Source organism: Pelophylax lessonae (genome assembly GCF_965119305.1).
Source record: "Pelophylax lessonae genome assembly, chromosome: 12".
NCBI classification, from domain to species: Eukaryota; Metazoa; Chordata; class Amphibia; order Anura; family Ranidae; genus Pelophylax; species Pelophylax lessonae.
In genome coordinates this window covers 185,699,629-185,721,129 of record NC_138779.1, presented here as the reverse complement: position 1 = coordinate 185,721,129, position 21,501 = coordinate 185,699,629, and positions in this window count along the sequence as shown.

Genomic DNA, 21,501 nt, shown 5'->3' with positions numbered 1-21,501 from the left:
ACCTCCAACAGTGTTCTACAGTGCACCCCAGCCCCCATTGTGCTCCTGCAAAGTCCCCAGTCTTCTAGAAAGACCCCAGCCCCCTCCAGAGATACATTCCCTATTTTTTCCATCAGCCCCCTCTAGAAACCTCATCCCTTACAGGGCCACCAAAACTGCTGCAGAGTCCCCTAACCCCCTCCAGAACCCCCAACCCCCTCAATGACATGCAGTCCCATCCAGAGCCTTCCAGAATTTAAATATATATTTTGTATTCTCATAATTTTATTCAGTGAATACAAACTTTTTTTACTGTTAAGCAGGGGCTGACTGACAACTTTCGGCCCAGGGGGCAAGTACAAACCAGAGGCCCATGGTGCAGTGACTTGCCCTCCTCCCACTCCCCCTCTTCTGGCATCCTCCTGACCCCCATTCCAGGCTGAAACCCTGCTCCAGAAACTCTCTACTCACTGGCCCAATCCGGTTTCCTGACCTGGCCAGTAGGGGGCAGTTGGGGGGAGCTGGGACAGCTCGGTTGGAGCTGTCTGGCGAAGGAGAGTCTCCAGTGGGGCATGGAACCGGCCTCTGCTCAGACACAGTTTACACCATCCACGCTGGGGGGGGGGGGGGGGGGCCTGTGCTCTGTCCTTGTTTTTATCCCGCACTCAGTAGGTCAGCGGCAGGGACTTTTTACTTCCCTTTACCGGGAATCCTTTAGGCATGTCTGTGGCAGAAGCAGTGCAGCCTTTTTATGGGGCATCAGAGAGGCCCAGGGGGCAATTGCCCCCCTGCCCCCTGGCCCAGTCCTCCCCTGCTGTTGGGGCATGGAAGGTTTTAAAAGAATTTACTGGGAGAATACTGAGAATACGGCTCTCAGTACTAACTAGTGATAAAACACGGGAGGGATTAGCTGTATCAGATTTTACAATTATAGGGCTGCAGTATTGGCACGAAAGGTTGAGTGGACAAAAAAAAATGTGACAAAAGATGGGTAACACTAGAAAACACACTAAGTAAAACACGGTTATGAAATAATATGTGGATTCAACAGTATAGAATGTTAGATGTAAATACATAGGAATTGACTAGGAATGTGTTCAGGGTATGGGATGTAACTTATGAACAAACAAAATGTGAATATAATTCACCGTTAATTGCACTCACGGGGACAAAATATTTTTTACCTAGTAACGAGACACAATTCGGGGAATGGGCTAAGGATAAAAATACACAGATAAAAGATAAAATGAAAAAATGGAAAATATGTTCATATCGGTTAACTGCAACACAAGAGGGATTTAATGATACTGAACGAATGGCAATATTTGCAGCTTAGACATTTCGTGACATCGCTACCCCAACCTATTAGATCGGAGGAGGATTACTCCCCGTTTGAACGGCTGTAATCCAGACGGTTTCGAAACATACTATCTCTCGGATCTACAAAATTCTTATGGAAGGTGCAGAGCCGGGAATACCGCCATTCATTCTAAGATGGGAAGAGAAACTGGGAATGCGCTTGGAAGAGCAACAATTAGACAATGTCCTGAGAGCCGTATATGGCCTGGCCAGGGAAATAAAAATGATTGAAATTAATTATAAACGTCTGGCTAGGTGGTATATAACCCCAGTTAAAGCTTAGAAACATCATCCGGAGAAATCCATACGATGTTGGAGTTGGTGTAACTTGAAGGGTACTATGGTACATACAGTGCTTTGCGAAAGTATTCGGCCCCCTTGAACTTTGCGACCTTTTGCCACATTTCAGGCTTCAAAGATAAAGATATAAAACTGTAATTTTTTGTGAAGAATCAACAACAAGTGGGACACAATCATGAAGTGGAATGAAACTTATTGGATATTTTTAAACTTTAACAAATAAAAAACTGAAAAATTGGGCGTGCAAAATTATTCAGCCCCCTTAAGTTAATATTTTGTAGCGCCAACTTTTGCTGCGATTACAGCTGTAAGTCGCTTGGGGTATGTCTCTATCAGTTTTGTACATCGAGAGACTGAAATTTTTGCCCATTCCTCCTTGCAAAACAACTGGAGCTCAGTGAGGTTGGATGGAGAGCGTTTGTGAACAGCAGTTTTCAGTTCTTTCCACAGATTCTCGATTGGATTCAGGTCTGGACTTTGACTTGGCCATTCTAACACCTGGATATGTTTATTTGTGAACCATTCCATTGTAGATTTTGCTTTATGTTTTGGATCATTGTCTTGTTGGAAGACAAATCTCCGTCCCAGTCTCGGGTCTTTTGCAGACTCCATCAGGTTTTCTTCCAGAATGGTCCTGTATTTGGCTCCATCCATCTTCCCATCAATTTTAACCATCTTCCATGTCCCTGCTGAAGAAAAGCAGGCCCAAACCATGATGCTGCCACCACCATGTTTGACAGTGGGGATGGTGTGTTCAGGGCGATGAGCTGTGTTGCTTTTACACCAAACATAACGTTTTGCATTGTTGCCAAAAAGTTCGATTTTGGTTTCATCTGACCAGAGCACCTTCTTCCACATGTTTGGTGTGTCTTCCAGGTGGCTTGTGGCAAACTTTAAACAACACTTTTTATGGATATCTTTAAGAAATGGCTTTCTTCTTGCCACTCTTCCATAAAGGCCAGATTTGTGCAGTATACGACTGATTGTTGTCCTATGGACAGAGTCTCCCACCTCAGCTGTAGATCTCTGCAGTTCATCCAGAGTGATCATGGGCCTCTTGGCTGCATCTCTGATCAGTCTTCTCCTTGTATGAGCTGAAAGTTTAGAGGGACGGCCAGGTCTTTGTAGATTTGCAGTGGTCTGATACTTCTTCCATTTCAATATTATCGCTTGCACAGTGCTCCTTGGGATGTTTAAAGCTTGGGAAATCTTTTTGTATCCAAATCCGGCTTTAAACTTCTCCACAACAGTATCTCGGACCTGCCTGGTGTGTTCCTTGTTCTTCATGATGCTCTCTGCGCTTTAAACGGACCTCTGAGACTATCACAGTGCAGGTGCATTTATACGGAGACTTGATTACACACAGGTGGATTCTATTTATCATCATTGGTCATTTAGGTCAACATTGGATCATTCAGAGATCCTCACTGAACTTCTGGAGAGAGTTTGCTGCACTGAAAGTAAAGGGGCTGAATAATTTTGCACGCCCAATTTTTCAGTTTTTTATTTGTTAACAAAGTTTGAAATATCCAATAAATTTCGTTCCACTTCACGATTGTGTCCCAAAAAATTCCAGTTTTATATCTTTATTTTTGAAGCCTGAGATGTGGCAAAAGGTCACAAAGTTCAAGGGGGCAGAATACTTTCGCAAGGCACTGTATATATGGTGGGAGTGTCCAAAGATACGAGATACGAGATTATTGGCAGAAGGTTTGACAATATATAAGGGATATTGCGTAAACCGAGATTGCTGATGACCCGTGGCTTTGTCTATTTCATAACTTGAATAGCTCAATAAAACATTATAAGAATACAATAGTACAATATTTTATTTAATGCAGCAAAAGAGACAATCCCAAAAAAATGGTTGGACCCTGAGAGCCCTATGCTGAGGGATAGGTTTAAAAGAATTGTGTACATATACAAAATGAAACACTTGTGCAGTAGCAGAGAGGACCAAATGGAGAGAATTTTCACTATCTGGAAGGGATGGGAAGAGTTCAAGAAAACAAGGAAATATACGGAGACGTGGGAAACGATGGGGCAGGAAGAGAAGGAGGTTTAGGGAAAGAGAGAGAGGAGTAAGGAGAAAGTGATAAGACTGAAGAGAGGAGGGGGGGATTTTTTGTATATGGATGATTCATTTTGTGAATTTTCGTTTATGAAATACCAAAAAAAAATGAACAAAAGAGTTTACTGGGCCCCGGTCTCAGTATGGTTGAGAACCACTATTATCTAGGACAAGTGTTTGCTCCCACTCACGCAACATTGCACACATCCACTGCACACTTAAAGCAGAACTAAACTGTATCTGAGCACCACAAACTGAAATTAATTAATTGTTGCTATTCAAAGCAAACTTACCCACCCATCCATGTCTCCATGTTTTATTGTGTTGAGTAATTACTTCGAAAAGCAAGCCCCTAGCATTTCTAGCGGTGGCCATAGTGAGTAAGGGCAGATGATCCGTGACTGCTGCCCTTCTCTGCTAATCCCTCCACTTCAACATACAAATATTTGAAATACTAGCCACAATATACAAGGCTATCCGACAGACATTTATAATTAATTTCTATCACATTAATATCCCTGGCCTGGCCATATATGGCTCTCAGGACATTGTCCAATTGTTGCTCTTCCAAGCGCATTCCCTGTTCCTCTTCCCATCTTAGAATGAATGGCGGTATTCCCGGATCTGCACCTTCCGTAAGAATTTTGTAGATCCGAGACAAAGTATGTTTCAAAACCGTCCGGATTACAGCCGTTCAAACGGGGAGTAATCCTCCTCCGATCTAATAGGTTGGGGTAGTGATGTCACGAAATGTCGCCATTCATTCAGTATCATTAAATCCCTCTTGTGTTGCAGTTCCTGATATGAACATATTTTCCCTTTTTTCATTATATCTTTTATCTGTGCATTTTTATCCTTAATCCATTCCCCGAATTGTGTCTCGTTGCTAGGTAAAATAATATTTTGTCCCCATGAGTGCAATTAACATCACCAGCCCCATCTCGAGATACTGCCTAAAAAGTCCACTTCGCCCCTCCCAGGACATCTTGCTCTATAGTTCCCTTATTACCACTTCCCACGCTCGCCTCCAGGACTTCTCCAGAACCTCTCCCATCCTCTGGAACTCCCTACCCTAGTATGTCTGGTTAATCCCTACCCTGTCTGCCTTCATGGGATCCTTGAAAACTCATTTATTCAGGGAAGCCTACTAACCTCCATTAGATCATCTCCTGCAGCTATTACCTTTTAACTCCCTTCCCGCTTCCTTTGGATTGTAAGCTTCATGAGCAAGGCCCTCTTTTTCCTTCTGTATTAACCACTTTGCCGCTGCTCACTAGAACTCTACGGCGGCAAAGTGGCTCTTGTAGGTCTGACGACGTAGACCTACGTCGCCAGACACTCCCCCCTCTCGGCGGCGCGCGCACGCCGCTGCCGGAGGCTCGCTCCCGCTGTACTCAGTCACTGCGGGAGTCGGGCCAGGGGAGGAGCAGCGGCGATCGCCGCTGCTCTTCCCCGATCGTCGGGGAATATAGTTTGGAGATCCGCCCGCTTGTGTAAACAGAGCGGGCGGATCTCCTCAGTGACAAGGAGTGACAGATTGCAGTGTTCAGCGTAGCCACCTCCCCCCACACACGTTAGTAAGCACCAGGCATACATTAACTCCTCCCTCTCCAATAAAATAACCCCTTACCTGCCAGTGTCATTTTTACAGTAACAGTGCATATTTATAGCACTGATTACTGTAGTAATGTCACTGATACCCCCAAAAGTGTAAAAAATGTCAGTCAAGGGTCCGATCTGTCCGCCGCAATGTCGCAGTCCCGCAAAAAAAATCGCAGATCGCCGCTATTACGCTTTAAAAAAAAAAACACCAAAAATGACAGAAATCTTTCCCTTAGTTAGTAAACGCAATAACTTTTGCGCAAACCAATCAAAATATGCTTATTGTGATTTTTTTTACCAAACATATGTAGCAGAAAACAAATTGGCCAAAAATTTAAAAAAAATTAGATTTTTACATTTTTTTTGGGGGGGGGGGGGGGGATTTCATATAAAAAAAATGTTAAAAATATTATTTTTTCAAAATAAACGCTCTTTTTTTGTTTATAGCGCAAAAAGTAAAAATCGCACAGGTGATTAAATACCACCAAAAGAAAGCTCTGTTTGTAGGAAAAAAAGGACGTAAATTTTGTTTGGGTACAGCGTCACACGACCGCGCAATTGTCAGTTAAAGTCGCACAGCGCCGAATCACAAAAAGTGGCCCAGACGTAAGACAGCAAAATCCTCCAGTGGTAAAGTGGTTAAACTGCGCAAACTGTTGGCCCTTTTAGGCCTCATGCACACTGGACGTTTTTACAGCTGCTGTTAGCAGCGTCAGACGTTTTTTTTTGCAGCTGCAGAACGCCCATCCATGTTATTCTATGGCCTCATGCACACATAGAGCTTTTAGGAGCTCCAAGTGGCATAGGCGTTTTACAGCTCCAAAAAAAACCCAGGAACTGTGGGTTCAGGAGCTCCAGCGTCAAGCTGCAAAAAACGTCTGACGCTGCTAAAGGCTCCATAACGTTGCTTAACGTGCGTTAAGCCACGTTATACGTTTTTTTTCTTCCATTCAAAATCAATGGTTCCCTATGGGAGCCTATTGATTTGAATGGAAGTCACACCGCAGGTCGGATCGGGGTGATCCGACTTGCGGTGCGACCTGCACTGTGAGAATCTTGAGGGGGAACTCCACGCCAAAATGGGGAAAAAAACGGCGTGGGGTTCCCCCCCAGGTTCCAAACCAGGCCCTTCGGATCTGGTATGGAATTTGAGGGTAGCCCCGCGCCGAAAAAAACGGCGTGGGGTCCCCCCCAAAATCCATACCAGACCCTTATCCGAGCATGCAGTCCGGCATGCCAGGAAAGGGGAGGGGACGAGCGAGCGGCCCCACCCCCCCTGGATCATACCAGGCCACACGCCCTCAACATGGGGGGGTGTGGGTGCTTTGGGGCAGGGGGGGCTCTGCACCCCGCACCTCAAAGCACCTTGCCCCCATGTTGATGAGGACAAGGGCCTCATCCCCACAACCCTGGCCGGTGGTTGTGGGGGTCTGCGGGCAGGGGGCTCATCGGAATCTGGAAGCCCCCTTTAACAAGGGGGCCCCCGATCCCGGACCCCCTCCCTATGTGAATGGGTATGGGGTACACTGTACCCCTACTCATTCACCCCATAAAATGCAGTGTATGGAAATAACGACAGGAGACGTTTTGGAAAATTTATTAAAAATCTTCATCCGGCTCTTGTCCTCTCCGGGGGTCTTCTCCTCTCCGAGGGTCTTCTGCTCTTTTGCTGTCCGCCCTTCTTGTCTTCTCCTCTCCGGGGTCTTCTGCTGTCTTCTGCTCTTTTGCTGTCCGCCCTTCTTGTCTTCTCCTCTCCGGGGGTCTTCTGCTGTCTTCTCCTCTCCGGGGGTCTTCTGCTGTCCGCCCTTCTGCTGTCCAATCTTCTTGTCTTCTCCTCTCCGGTCTTCTGCTCTTTTGCTGTCGGCTGTCGGTTGTCCTTCTTCCTCCGGTCCTCCTCCTCCGACGTCTTCAGCGATAATGCCGGCCTCTGGTCTCTGCAGCTTATTATATAGCCATTAGGGGCGTGGTCGCCAGATGACGTCATCGGGAGACCACGCCCCCTTGTGTCACAGATGACGTCATCTGTGACACAAGGGGGCGTGGTCTCCCGATGACGTCATCTGGCGACCACGCCCCTAATGGCTATATAATAAGCTGCAGAGACCAGAGGCCGGCATTATCGCTGAAGACGTCGGAGGAGGAGGACCGGAGGAAGAAGGACAACCGACAGCCGACAGCAAAAGAGCAGAAGACCGGAGAGGAGAAGACAAGAAGATTGGACAGCAGAAGGGCGGACAGCAGAAGACCCCCGGAGAGGAGAAGACAGCAGAAGACCCCCGGAGAGGAGAAGACAAGAAGGGCGGACAGCAAAAGAGCAGAAGACAGCAGAAGACCCCGGAGAGGAGAAGACAAGAAGGGCGGACAGCAAAAGAGCAGAAGACCCTCGGAGAGGAGAAGACCCCCGGAGAGGACAAGAGCCGGATGAAGATTTTTAATAAATTTTCCAAAACGTCTCCTGTCGTTATTTCCATACACTGCATTTTATGGGGTGAATGAGTAGGGGTACAGTGTACCCCATACCCATTCACATAGGGAGGGGGTCCGGGATCGGGGGCCCCCTTGTTAAAGGGGGCTTCCAGATTCCGATGAGCCCCCTGCCCGCAGACCCCCACAACCACCGGCCAGGGTTGTGGGGATGAGGCCCTTGTCCTCATCAACATGGGGGCAAGGTGCTTTGAGGTGCGGGGTGCAGAGCCCCCCCTGCCCCAAAGCACCCACACCCCCCCATGTTGAGGGCGTGTGGCCTGGTATGATCCAGGGGGGGTGGGGCCGCTCGCTCGTCCCCTCCCCTTTCCTGGCATGCCGGACTGCATGCTCGGATAAGGGTCTGGTATGGATTTTGGGGGGGACCCCACGCCGTTTTTTTCGGCGCGGGGCTACCCTCAAATTCCATACCAGATCCGAAGGGCCTGGTTTGGAACCTGGGGGGGAACCCCACGCCGTTTTTTTCCCCATTTTGGCGTGGAGTTCCCCCTCAAGATTCTCACAGTGCAGGTCGCACCGCAAGTCGGATCACCCCGATCCGACCTGCGGTGTGACTTCCATTCAAATCAATAGGCTCCCATAGGGAACCATTGATTTTGAATGGAGGCAGAAAAAAACGCTGCTAACAGCTACTGTGGCCAAACGTGCAATAACGCTAGTAGAAAAAGCTACTGAAAGCACGTTTTTACAGCTGCTGTTTCCCGGCGTTATGTAAACAGCTTTGGAGCACGTTTTTATGACGCCCTGTGTGCATGGAGCCTAAGTAATATAATAATAATAATGATAATAATAATGATAATAATAATAATAACAATAATAATAATAAAGATTCATGTAGCATTTACTTCCTGGAATTCATCATGCTCAGGCATCAAGGCAGGAGGGTGTGCCCATGAACACTCCTGGGATGTATGACATATTTTTGGCCTAGGCCAGAAACCAGGAAATACTGAAGAAATGTAAAAAAAAAAAAGTAAATATAATATACCTTCCTGTCTATTTATTAAAGAGGAAGTGATTGGTTATCGGTGGTGGCCTCTGCACATTTATTCAGCTGCACCTAGATTTATGAATCTACCTGGACTTCTTTTTGGATGTGGACTCTTTATGAAATGTATTTCCCTAATTATATAGCACTGCACCTTTTACTTTTTAAAGAGAAAGTCTAAGGTATAATTTGTATCTATAGGTAATCCTTTTTATAGGCTTACCTGTAAATATGCCAATCCCTCCATTGGCTGCCACTCAACTAACTAATTAAATTCAAGTTACTAACCATAACTTACAAAGCCATCCATAACTTGGCGCCCAGCTACATCACTAATCTGGTCTCAAAATACCAACCAACTCGTTCTCTTCGTTCCTCCCAGGACCTCCTGCTCTCTAGTTCCCTTTTACCACTTCCCATGCTCGCCTAGAGGACTTCTCTCGAGCTTCTCCCATCCTCTGGAATGCTCTACCCCCATCTGTCCAACTATCTCCTACTTTGTCTACTTTCAGACGATCCCTGAAAACACATCTCTTCAGAGAAACCTATCTGGCATCCACCTAACAACTGTACTTTTATTTTCTCCATCAGCCCATCCCCACAGTTATTACCTCTTGTATCTCTTTACCCTACCTTTTAGATTGTAAGCTCTCACGAGCAGAGCCCTCTGATTCCTACTGTATTAAAGTGTATCGTATTTGTACTGTCTACCCTCAAGTTGTAAAGCACTGCGTAAACTGTCGGCGCTATATAAATCCTATACAGTAAAACCTTGGTTTAAGAGTAACTTGGTTTAAGAGCGCTTTGCAAGACAAGCAAAATTTTCAAATAAATTTTGACTTGATATACAAGCGATGTCTTGATATACGAGTAGCCTCAAGTCACAGCTAAGTATAAAATAGAAGAGAGGCGCCTCTAAGTGTAGCAATATGGTTAAATTTAATGAAGGTACAACATTTAGCAACTCACATGGTTGATGATTGGAATAGGCACATCTAAGTATGCAGGCATCCAGGCTAAAGCTGTCCACATAGACCATCCTCCGCACCGCCATCTACGTCATCCCTTCCATACTGCCCCTCGCTTTCAGATCGCTTTACTGCAGGGTGGTCTTCCCGGTCAGGATTACAGACTGGCAGCTGGCGGTGCAGAAGATAGTCTATGTGGACAGCTTTACCCCAGATGCCTGCATACTTAGATATGCCTGTTTTATTCATCAACCCTGTGAGTTGCTAAATGTTGTACCTTCATTAAATGGAACCATATTGCTACACTTAGAGGCGCCTCTCTTCTCTTTGATACTCTGGAGCTCCTGCTGGATTTTGCATCTAATCCCCTTGTGGAAGCGGCTATTTGTGGATGGACATTTTATGGTTATATAACCTATAGCAATGCTATAATCTTTTTATATGGACTATAAACTGAAGGACTTATGAATAAATGGTTGTGGAACTAATCATCTGAGTTTCCATTATTTCTTATGGGAAAATTCGCTTTGATATAAGAGTGCTTTGGATTACAAGCATGCTTCCGGAACGAATTATGCTCGCAATCCAAGGTTTTAGTGTATAATAAAAAAAAAAGTATAATTTGTATCTATAGGTAATCCTTATTATATGTATGTGAAAAGTGCGCAGGATACAGTATGGTGAAGCTGCAACCTAAAGTAATAAAAATAGTGAAAGTGTGAAAATGAGGTGCGCTAAACTCATACAAATAGTGTCCCTAAATTTAGGGAAACAAATCACAAATGTGATTAACAAAAATTAGTGGTATAAAAAATATCAAAGTATAATATATATCAACAAATAATATATATTGCTCGTGCTCTAGTGTGTCAACTGAACATCAAGGTGAATAAGACACTCTTTAGCATAATAGTGCAAAAATTAGCAAAGAATATATATATATATGTAAAGTCCAATCCAAATATAGTCCAAGTGATATGGTGAGTAAAGTGAACTCCTTGGTGGAAAAAACCACAGCAAATCAAAGTGCAGGTGTTCCCACCACCAACTCTGGATTGGCTCCTTACCAAAAAGATGGATGTGTAAGGGCGTAATATAGCACAAATCCAGGTATAAGAAAACCGCAGTGGATCCCTGAGACCACACTAAATGAGGCAGTGCTGGAAAATGGTATAAATACACCTATAGAGGTGTACAGAGCCGCGCTCATCTAAAGTGCACTAAGTGTAATATAATATTTATGAATATATATATAATAAATAAAATCGCTAGTATCAATTAATAAATATAAAGTGCATTAACGATGGTGAGTATAAAGTGCAACAACAATAAGTGAAAAAAAATCACTTATAAAGTCCCATGCACAGTGAATAAATATAAATATAAAGTGCAACAGCAATAAGTGAAGAAATCGCATATAAAGTCCCACGCACCGACAAGCTTCAGTGCAGTCTCTAAAGGATTCTTCCACACATAAACAGATCCTCAATCCCGTCACCACATGGACACCCTATGTGTGAAAAGGCTTACCAGAAATCACCGACCCCTTTGTTATAGGGGGTCAGTGTAGGCAGACTGATAATCATCAGAAGCCAATAATTCCAGAGTAGATTTGAGCCCTCCTGGAGGATCCACCTTACAATCACCAATATGCTGCTATACTTCAGAATCCTTAGCCAGCCCCACGTTCCTCAGCAGTCTGCCCCCAGTCCAGGCTGCCACTCTCTCCCCCTCCGGAGTTTCCAGCAAAGTCAGTCCAGCCAGGTACTGCTGGCGACTAACACCAACATATATTTTTATCAGTGCTGGAAAATAATGGTGACCACAAAAAATGTGGTCACTTTGGGCCCAAATTGGACATTTTCACTTAGGGGTGTACTCACTTTTGTTGCCAGTGGTTTAGACATTAATGGCTGTGTGTTGAGTTATTTTGAGGGGACAGCTAATTTACACTGTTATACAAGCTGTACACTCACTACTTTACATTGTAGCAAAGTGTAATTTCTTCAGTGTTGTCACATGAAAAGGTATATTAAAATATTTACAAAAATGCGAGGGATGTACTCACTTTTGTGAGATGCAGTATATCAGTATATATATATATATACAGTAAAACCTTGGATTGCGAGCATAATTCGTTCTGGAAACATGCTTGTAATCCAAAGCACTCTTATATCAAAGCCAAATTCCCCATAAGAAATAATGGAAACTCAGATGATTCGTTCCACAACCATTTATTCATAAATCCTTCAGTTTATAGTCCATATAAAAAGATTATAGCATTGCGATGGGTTGTGTAACCATAAAATGTCCATCCACAAATAGCCGCTTCTACAAGGGGATTAGAAGCAAAATCCAGCAGGAGCTACAGAGTATCAAAGAGAAGCAGAGTTGTATAAAGTACTCGAAACCCATACTTAAGTAAAAGTACAAGTGCTCGATCAAAAAGTGACTTGAGTAGAAGTACTAAAGTATTCAACATTTTTTGTACTTAAGTATTGCAAGTAGTTTTTTAAAAAATTTTGCTACTCAAGTACTGAAAGTAAAAGTACAAGCACTGTGTTATGTAGTTATTAAAGAAAGAAGTCAAAAGTTTGAACATCATATTGTTTTTTATTATTTCAAATGCAGCTTTTATTTATACATACAGTAGCTTTTATTTTCGTATGCGCTGATAATACACATGTTTTGAACTTCGTGAAACCTGCCATCTACTGTTCTGGCAGTGGTAATTTTTATAATTGTAACGAGTAACTATGCAGCACAAAAAAAAATATTGGAGTAGAAGTATTGAAATCATCGAAAAAATGTAGTGAAGTAAAAGTGGAAGTAGGAGAAAAAAATTCTACTCTAGGAAAGTACAGATACCGCCTTTCCGTACTTAAGTACAGTAGTGAAGTAGTTCTACTTAGTTACTATACATCTCTGAAGAGAAAAGAGGCGCCTCTAAGTGTAGCAATAGGGTTCCATTTAATGAAGGTACAACATTTAGCAACTCACATGGTTCATGAATAAAACAGGCACATCTAAGTATGCAGGCATCCGGGGTAAAGCTGTCCACATATACTATCTTCTGCACCGCCGGCTGCCAGTCTGTAATCCTTTCCGGGAAGACCACCCTGGAGTAAAGTGATCTGAAAGCGAAGGGCAGCATGGAAGGGATGACGTAGATGGCAATGTGGAGGATGGTCTAAGTCATGTGTGTCCAACCTTTAGGCTTCTCTGGGCCACATTGAGTGTAAAGACATTTTCTCGGGCCGCATATAAAATATATTCTATAGTTAAGGTATATAAGTAATAAAACGCTGCCATGTCCTTCCTGCGCTAGCCCCCCCCCCCCTCGCCTTTTGCACTAATTTAACACAACTGGAGGATGATCAAATGAAATGGAATCAGTATACAGAGGATTACTTCTTCTGAGAGGTATTAAAGAAACACTCTAACCACCATGACCAGTGCTGTATTTTGGCCTAGGCCAACAAGGCCCAGGCCTAGGGCGGCACTTTGCAGGGGGGCAGCAAAAAAGCCGCCCCCCTCCACCTGAGACTCTATAGGCCACTGGTTTCTAGAGCCGCCTCTCTCACCCCCCTCTCTCTCTCATCCCCCTCTCTCATCCCTCTCTCTTTCATCCCTCTCTCTCTCATCCTCCCTCTCTCTCTCTCTCATCCTCCCTCTCTCTCACCCCCTCTCTCACCCACCCCCTCTCTCTCTCCTACACCCACCCCCTCTCTTTCTCCCTCACCCACCCCCTCTCTCTCTCCCTCACCCACCCCCTCTCTTTATCTCTCTCACCCCCCTCTCTCTCCCTCACCCCCTCTCTATCCCTCACCCACCCCCCTCTCCATCCCACTCCCTCTCACCCCCTCTAGTGAGATCTCAGGGGTTCATTCTGGGACTTGTAGTCCTTCAATTTTGGAGGGAGTCACATCTGTTAAAAAAGGAGTGGGGCAAATTTATATAGAAGGGGGGGGGGGGGGGGCGCCCAAATTTAGTCTTGCCTAGGGCAGCACAAAACCAAAATACACCACTGACCATGACCCCTTCAGTGATTTGAAGTGGTGATGGTGGTAGGAGTCAACACTGCACATGCTGGGATATTTACAGTCATGTGCTGGGGGATAGTTGCACCCCTAGCACATATGATTTAGGCAACCAGGAAATATAATGTCCTTATTCATACATGTATGAACAAGGACATAACATATTATGGCAAAACACAACTGGTTATTAAAAAACATATTGCAACAATTTACACACGCTAATGCACATACCTTTTCTAGTTAATTGCAGACTGCTGCCGGTTTCTGCTGGTGGGTACTTCTGGTGCGGTAACTGCTGGTGGGTACTGCTGGTCATGCGGGTACTGCTGGAGGAAGCAGCAGCTGCAATAGAGAGCAGAGCCGCTGCTTCCTGTATGGCTCCTGTCACAGACGGAGTGCATTTCATATCACTCCACCTGTGACAGAGCTGGAACTATACAGGAAAGCAGCAGCTCTGTCACTGACTGCTGGGGGAACGCACGGCACTTGCAGCCTAGTGCGTGCCCATCCAATGCAGCCCAAAGAGTGCCATCCAATGCAGCTTCACCTGTGCGTGCCCATCCAATGCAGCCTGATCATTGCCCATCCAATGCAGCCTCACAAGTGCATGCCTATCCAATGCAGCCTGATCAGTGTCCATTCAATGCAGCCTGATCAGTGCCGATCCAATGCAGCCTCACAAGCGCATGCCCATCCAATGCAGCCTGATCAGTGTCCATCCAATGTAACCTACCAGTGCGTGCTCATCCAATGCAGTCTGCAATGAAGAGAGAGGATAGCCGCTGGATTACACAGAGCAGGGATTTCCCGCTTACCCGGCGACCGCTGTCATACGAAGCCCTGCCTCCTGGACCGGCTCCTATGATAGTAGTCACCAATGTGCTGTCTATCATAGGAGCCAGTCCAGCAAGCGAGGCTTCGTATGACAGCGGCCGCTGGGTAAGCAGGAGATCCCCTATCTGCTTTTAATCCGGCAGCGCTCCCCCTCCGAGGCAGCCTCTGCCTACAGTTAGTTGGAAGCCGCTGTGGCTGTGCCCCCGACTCAACTTCCTTCCTCCCCAGCAAAAAAATAAAAATTGTCAGGGGGCAGTGGGCCGCATTGCCTGCGGCTCCGGGCCGCATGCGGCCCTCGGGCCGCAGGTTGGACATGCCTGGTCTAAGTGGCCAGCTTTACCCCGGATGCCTGCATTCTTAGATGTGACTGTTCCAATCATCAACCATGTGAGTTGCCAAATGTTGTACCTTCATTAAATGTAACCATATTGCTACACTTAGAGGCTCCTCTCTTCTCTTTTATACTCAGCTGTGACTTGAGGCTACTCGTATATCAAGACATCGCTTGTATATCAAGCCAAAATTTATTTGAAAATTTTGCTTGTCTTGCAAAGCGCTCTTAAACCAAGTTACTCTCAAACCAAGGTTTTACTGTATATATATAATTTATTTTATTTTATTTTTTTCTACCAAATAAAGCCTTACAGCTCACTACTGTGCTTCCACACTGTGCCATGTTACTTCCCACAGCATTCCTGTACATTGCTATGCGCCTGTGATCCCTCCCTGCGTCTTACTGTGTTTCTATATATAAGACTCTCCAGTGTCCCTCTAACATCCTGACCTTTAAAAATATCAAAGTCATCATATGCCACATCACTGAGATCCCTGCTGATTAAATGACATGCTTTCACTTTCTGTCTCTGCCAGGTTCACCCACTGCTCAGCTAAAGTTGGCATTGTTGGGTCATGCATGCAGAAAGCACCTCGGTCTGGATGTAGGGTGTTGCTGAGCAGCACTTACTAAAACTCCCGTAAAATAAAAATACGCCTAAGGGCTTGTAAAAACAAACCAAGCATCTAAGTAATGCTCTGCTAGTCACAAAATGAGCTTGCAATTCAATATTACATTACTTGGCACAGGAAGAATACAACAGCGACTGCTGTGTTGGCATTTGATAATAAAATCACTGCTAACCTAAAGTGGAAAAAACTATACATTTTATCTTAACATAACAATTTGAATTTTTTTTTTTTTTTGGATGGAGCATAGAAGGTGTAAAGTGGTAATAGCAGAGGTGTAACTAGAGCCTTCAGGGCCCCGATGCAAGAAACCATGAAGGGCCCCCCCAGATCCCTGGCCGGGGCCCTTCCCTTCAAGCCCAGGGCTCTTCCCACTAATCCTGGGGCTCTTTACTCTCGTTGCATGGCCTTTTATTACGGTCCCGCAGCAGGATCCTTTCACAAGTTCTGCAGTGGGCTCCCTTCCTGCAATCTTTGGGCCTCCCCACAGTGGTGCAATGCCAGGGCCCGGTCGCAAGTGTGACTTTTGCAATCCTGGAAGTTCACCCACTGGTTTGCTACTGGGCCCCCTGGAGCATGGGGCCCGGTAGCAATCGCAACCCCTGCAACCCCTGTAGTTACGCCCCTGGGTAATAGACCCCAAACCAAAAATGTACTATATTGCAGCTTACCAATCATTAAATGTGATGGCTGCATTTGTTTTTTTTTTTTCTTTGGCTTTTTTCCCTTCTGTTTTCACCTGGTGAGCTGGCCAGTAACACACCTCCTGTATTAGAGGGCCCCCGCTAACCCTTGTCCCCTTTTGATCTTTCTTTTATAAGACCTGATTTTTTCTTCAGTGTCACTTTAGAAGATGACCGCTCAGCTTCGTTCTGATCATGTTTCCAAAGGATGATGTCTCACATTCTTATGTTTTATGTGTGGCATATGATGCAAAGTTTATAATAGCCACACAGTAGAAAGAGGAAGTTGTGGTTGTGCCCTTCCAGACATAGGAATAAGCAAAAAATATAAAAATCACATTACTCATCCATGCCCAAGACCATGCAATGTCAAGTTGGTTTTTAATGCCCTGTACACACTATCAGATTATCTGCAGACTTTTGTCTGCAGACTTACCAAAACCATATAATATGAGGTCAAACCTAAACACTTTCAATTTGTATGCAATCCGGCAGGCCCTTGCACTACATAGAAAAGGTAAATCTGAAGACAAAAGTCTGCAGATAATCTGCACGTGTGTACGGGGCATAAGACTCCATTGTACCCAAGTGACCTACTGTACGAGTGGCCGGGGTCAATTTGGCTGCATTCACATCTCGTCATTTTGAATTGCGGGCAGAGTTGCCCACGATTTCAAAGCGACAAGGTGCAAATGTCAAATCACAGAAAGCACATTTGAGATGCCATTCAATTGAATGGCACCTAAAATTTCGGTGCGGTTCTGCTGCAATTGTCGCTCGATAAATGGCGCTGCAATCGCAGCAATTCCCATCACCTGAAGCTTGTGACCCAAAAAAAGTTCAGGAGCTACTTTTGGGTGACTGCGCTGCGTTTATAGCATGATTTATCTCGTGACAATCATGGCAGAACCGCACCGCAATTTTAGGTGCCATTCAAATGAATGAATCTCAAATGTGCTTTCTGCGATTTGTCATTCACACCTCGGCACTTTAAAATCGTGGGAAGAATCGTGGCAAATCTGCCCACAGTTCAAATGAATGTGAATGCAGTCTAAAGGCCCGTACACACGTACCGATCGTCGGCATACAAACGTCGGCGGAAGAAAGATCTGCCGATTGTACGCTTGTTAGTATGGTGCCTCCGACAGATGTCAGCGCACATTCTGCCGACAAGAATCTTTCATGCAAGCATTAAAATTTTTGTATGCCGACACCAGAGCGGCCGATTGTTCGCCAGTCAGTACAGAATTCGGCCGACAGACCGCAGATTTGCAAGACTGGGCATGCTCAGAAAAGAAAAAACACAGGGAAAGTTAACCATTACATGACATCACTTCTGCAGTCGGCTGTAGTCGGTGGACAAAATTCTTGTGCTGTCTTTGCACTTTTCAACAGACACGACAGCCCGGGGACAAAAGACGGCCGATCGGTCGGCCGACGATCGGTATGTGTGTACGGGGCTTTAGGGTATGGTGAGCATACTTATGCCTCGTACACACGTACCGATCATCGGCCGAACGATCGGCCGTCTTTTGTCCAGGGCTGTCGTGTCTGTTGAAAACTGCAAAAGACTGCCCACGACTGCAGAAGAGATGTCATGTAATGGGTAACTTTCCGTGTGTTTTTTCTTTTCTGAGCATGCCCAGTCTTGCAAATCTGCTGATTGTCGGCCGAATTCTGTACTGACTGGCGAACAATCGGCCGTTCTGGTGTCTGCCTACAAAAATTTTAAAGCATGTACATCAGATTCTATTCAGCTGAAAGTGCGCTGTCGGAAGCATCATACTAACAAGCCTACAATCGGCCGATCGTTCGTCGGCCGAATATTTACGGCCGACAATCGGTACGTGTGTACGGGGCATTAGGCTTCTTTCACATGGGCCACCTCCGTAGGCGGATCCCTGCTGCTCAGCGGGGGATTGATACACAGATCCTCACTGAGCAGGCAGGTGGCAGCTCCCTCTCCACTCTGTGTGTGAGAAGGAGGTGTCAGAGCCCCATGCATCTCTATGGGGGAATTGGATGAGAGCGGACCACCTGTCCGCTCTCATCCGATCTGATCCAATCCCCTGGACGGATGGAAAATAGGGTTTCCATCCGTCCGGATTTCTCGGACAGGATCGGATGCGGATGGCAGTGGGTGTCAGCGGACATGTCTCTGCTGACATCCACTGCCCCATAGGGATGCATGGAGGATCCGATCAGATCCGAGGATCCGATCAGATCCGCCTAAACAACTGACATGCGGATCTGATCGGATCGCTCATGTGAAAGGACCCTAATAGAAGTCACTAGAAGTAGAAGGCATTAACCCTATGTAGACTCTGACACCATGAACATGGAGCCTACACAGGGTTTGTACTTCTGGCTCTGAGTGGTGGGAGAGCGCCAGGAAGGTGAGAACCTGTTGAGTTGAGAACCTGTCACCTTGCTAGGAATTAAAAACATGACCCCCCAAAATAATCCTCAGGTTCCAACAACTACTTTCAACACCCTGTGTTACATTTGGTTAATTAAGACTCCATTGTACCCACGTGACCTAATATATAAGGGTCATGGGTCAATTAAGATTGAAAGCAGTGGTGAGCATACTAATGAATTTTTAAAATGTACCCGTGAGCCTAGTAAAGCAGCTGCAGGTGCAATGATTTAGAACTGTATTAGGTACCGAAAAGAACCTTATACACTATATTGTCAAAAGTATTGGGACGCCTGCCTTTACACACACATGAACTTTAATGGCATCCCAGTCTTAAGCCCTGTACACACGTACCGATTGTCGGCCGAACGATCGACCGTCTTTTGTCCAGGGCTGTCGTGTCTGTCTGTTGAAAACTGCAAAAGACTGCACATGACTGCAGAAGTGATGTCATGTGATGGTTAACTTTCCGTGTGTTTTTTCTTTTCTGAGCATGCCCAGTCTTGCAAATCTGCTGATTGTCGGCCGAATTCTGTACTGACTGGCGAACAATCGGCTGTTCTGGTGTTGGCCAACAAAAATTTTAAAGCATGCACATCAGATTCTGTTCGGCCGAAAGTGCGCTGTCGGCTGTCGGAAGCATCATACTAACAAGCCTACAATCGGCCGATCGGTCGTCGGACGAATCTTTACGGCCGACAATCAGTACGTGTGTATGGTGCATTAGCCTGTAGGTTTCAATATTGGGTTGGCCCACCCTTTGCAGCTATAAAAGCTTCAACTCTTCTGGGAAGGCTGTCCACAAGGTTTAGGAGGTGTCTATGGGAATGTTTGACCATTCTTCCATTCGATGAGAAGGTCTGGCTAGCAGTCTCTGCTCTAATTCATCCCAAAGGTGTTCCATTCAGTTGAGGTCAGGACTCTGTGCAGGCCAGTCAAGTTCCTCCACCCCAAACTCATTTTCAACTCATTTGGTGGAGGGAGGATTATGGTGTGGGGATGTTTTTAGGGGTTGGCCTTGGTCCCTTAGTTCCAGTGAAGGGAACTTTTAAGGCGTCAGCATACCAAGACATTTTGGACAATTTCATGCTCCCAACTTGGTGGGAACAGTTTAGGGATGGCCCCTTCCTGTTCCAACATGACTGTGCATCACTGCACAAAGCAAGGTCCATAAAGACATGGATAAGAGAGTTTGGGGTGGAAGAAGTTGACTGGCCTGCACCCAACAGAACACCTTTGGGATGAATTAGAGTGCATACTGAGAGCCAGGCCTTCTCGTCCGCATCAGTGCCTGACCTCACAAATGTGCTTCTGGAAGAATGGTCAAACATTTTTTTATAAAAGAAGGAGAGGAGAACACCTCTGAGTGCAAATGATATTTAATAGAAACAATAAAAATAGTAGTAACTCACATCGAGGTATACCACATAGCGTGTGTCCAGACATCAGTGGCTCCGTTGTTCACTCGCATCCATCCACAGGGCCCAGGATGTTCATAAAGACAGAGAAGATGCCGGTTTTCTGACGTCTTTAGGACGGGTGAGAAGCGGAAGTCACGAGGAGGAAGCATCTAGCGTCTGACATCAGGAGAAGGAGAAGGGCGAACACCCCACCGGGTATGCATGCTCCTTTATCAAGTGTCCCAATACTTTTGGTTTCCCTGCGTTTTTTTTCAAAGCAGTCTGGTGCGGTTTATTCACCGGTTCAAGTGCAAAATTTTACTTGAACTCGCACCTGAACAAGACTGAAAAATGCACAGGACTCTTTAAAAACGCACCCGCAGATATGTGAACTGGCTTCATAGAGAAGGCTGCCGGTTCACATGTCATGCTAACTGGATGCAGTTCAAAATGCATCCAATTCGCATATATATGTGACTGGAGCCTTATCCCAAAAGAAAAAAAAACTATTGCTGTAACTTATAATGTAACTGCAATATGAGCTAATGTTTGGCTTCAATTTGTTAGTGTATCAAATTCTGCTAGTACATCTAAGGCTGGACACACACTATACAACTTTTGTTGTTCAATTTCCTTTAGATTTACCTTCGACTATGTAGTGCAAGGGCCTGCCTGATTGCATACAAATTGAAAGTGTTTAGGTCTGACCTCATATTATATGGTTTTGGTAAATCTAAAGGAAAAAATCTATAGTAAATTGTATAGTGTGTATCCAGCATTACACTCCTCTCCCTCAGACTGACAATGCTGCTTGGAATTTCACTGATCTTTCAGCCTGGGTTCACACTTGTGCATTGTGGGACACTGCATGTGATTTGCACGGCGTTGGATTTGTGCGATTTCAGCCATACATCCACATCAATATGGTGCAAGACCCCTGAATCGATCGAATTTCCGAAAATCGCACTGCATTTTGAAAGGGGTGCCGCTAATCTAACATTGACACCTGCAGCAGAAACGCACAGGAGTCATTGTGTTTCCTGTTTCGCATCAATGTGAACCAGGGCTCAATATTCCAGTTCTTCTGGTTCTATATGATTTTCCTAGCACAAAACATAATTGAATTGGTGTGCTGCACTGTAAAAAAAAAAAAAAAAAAAAAAAAAAAAGCTGCCATATTAAAAACGTGTAAATGTAGTAATTTAATAAACCAGTGCTTAAGGCAGTGCAGATTTTTCAGTGATGTAACTGTTAGCAGCCACATTTTAGTTTACTTAGATCAGATCCAGGAAAGATTTCTGATGGGTTGCTAAGGATTACTGTGCTGTGACTTTTAGCCCCGGTTCACACTATAGCAATTACAGAGATCGCATGTGATTCAGAGCGCACTGCTCTGAAAATCACATGCGAT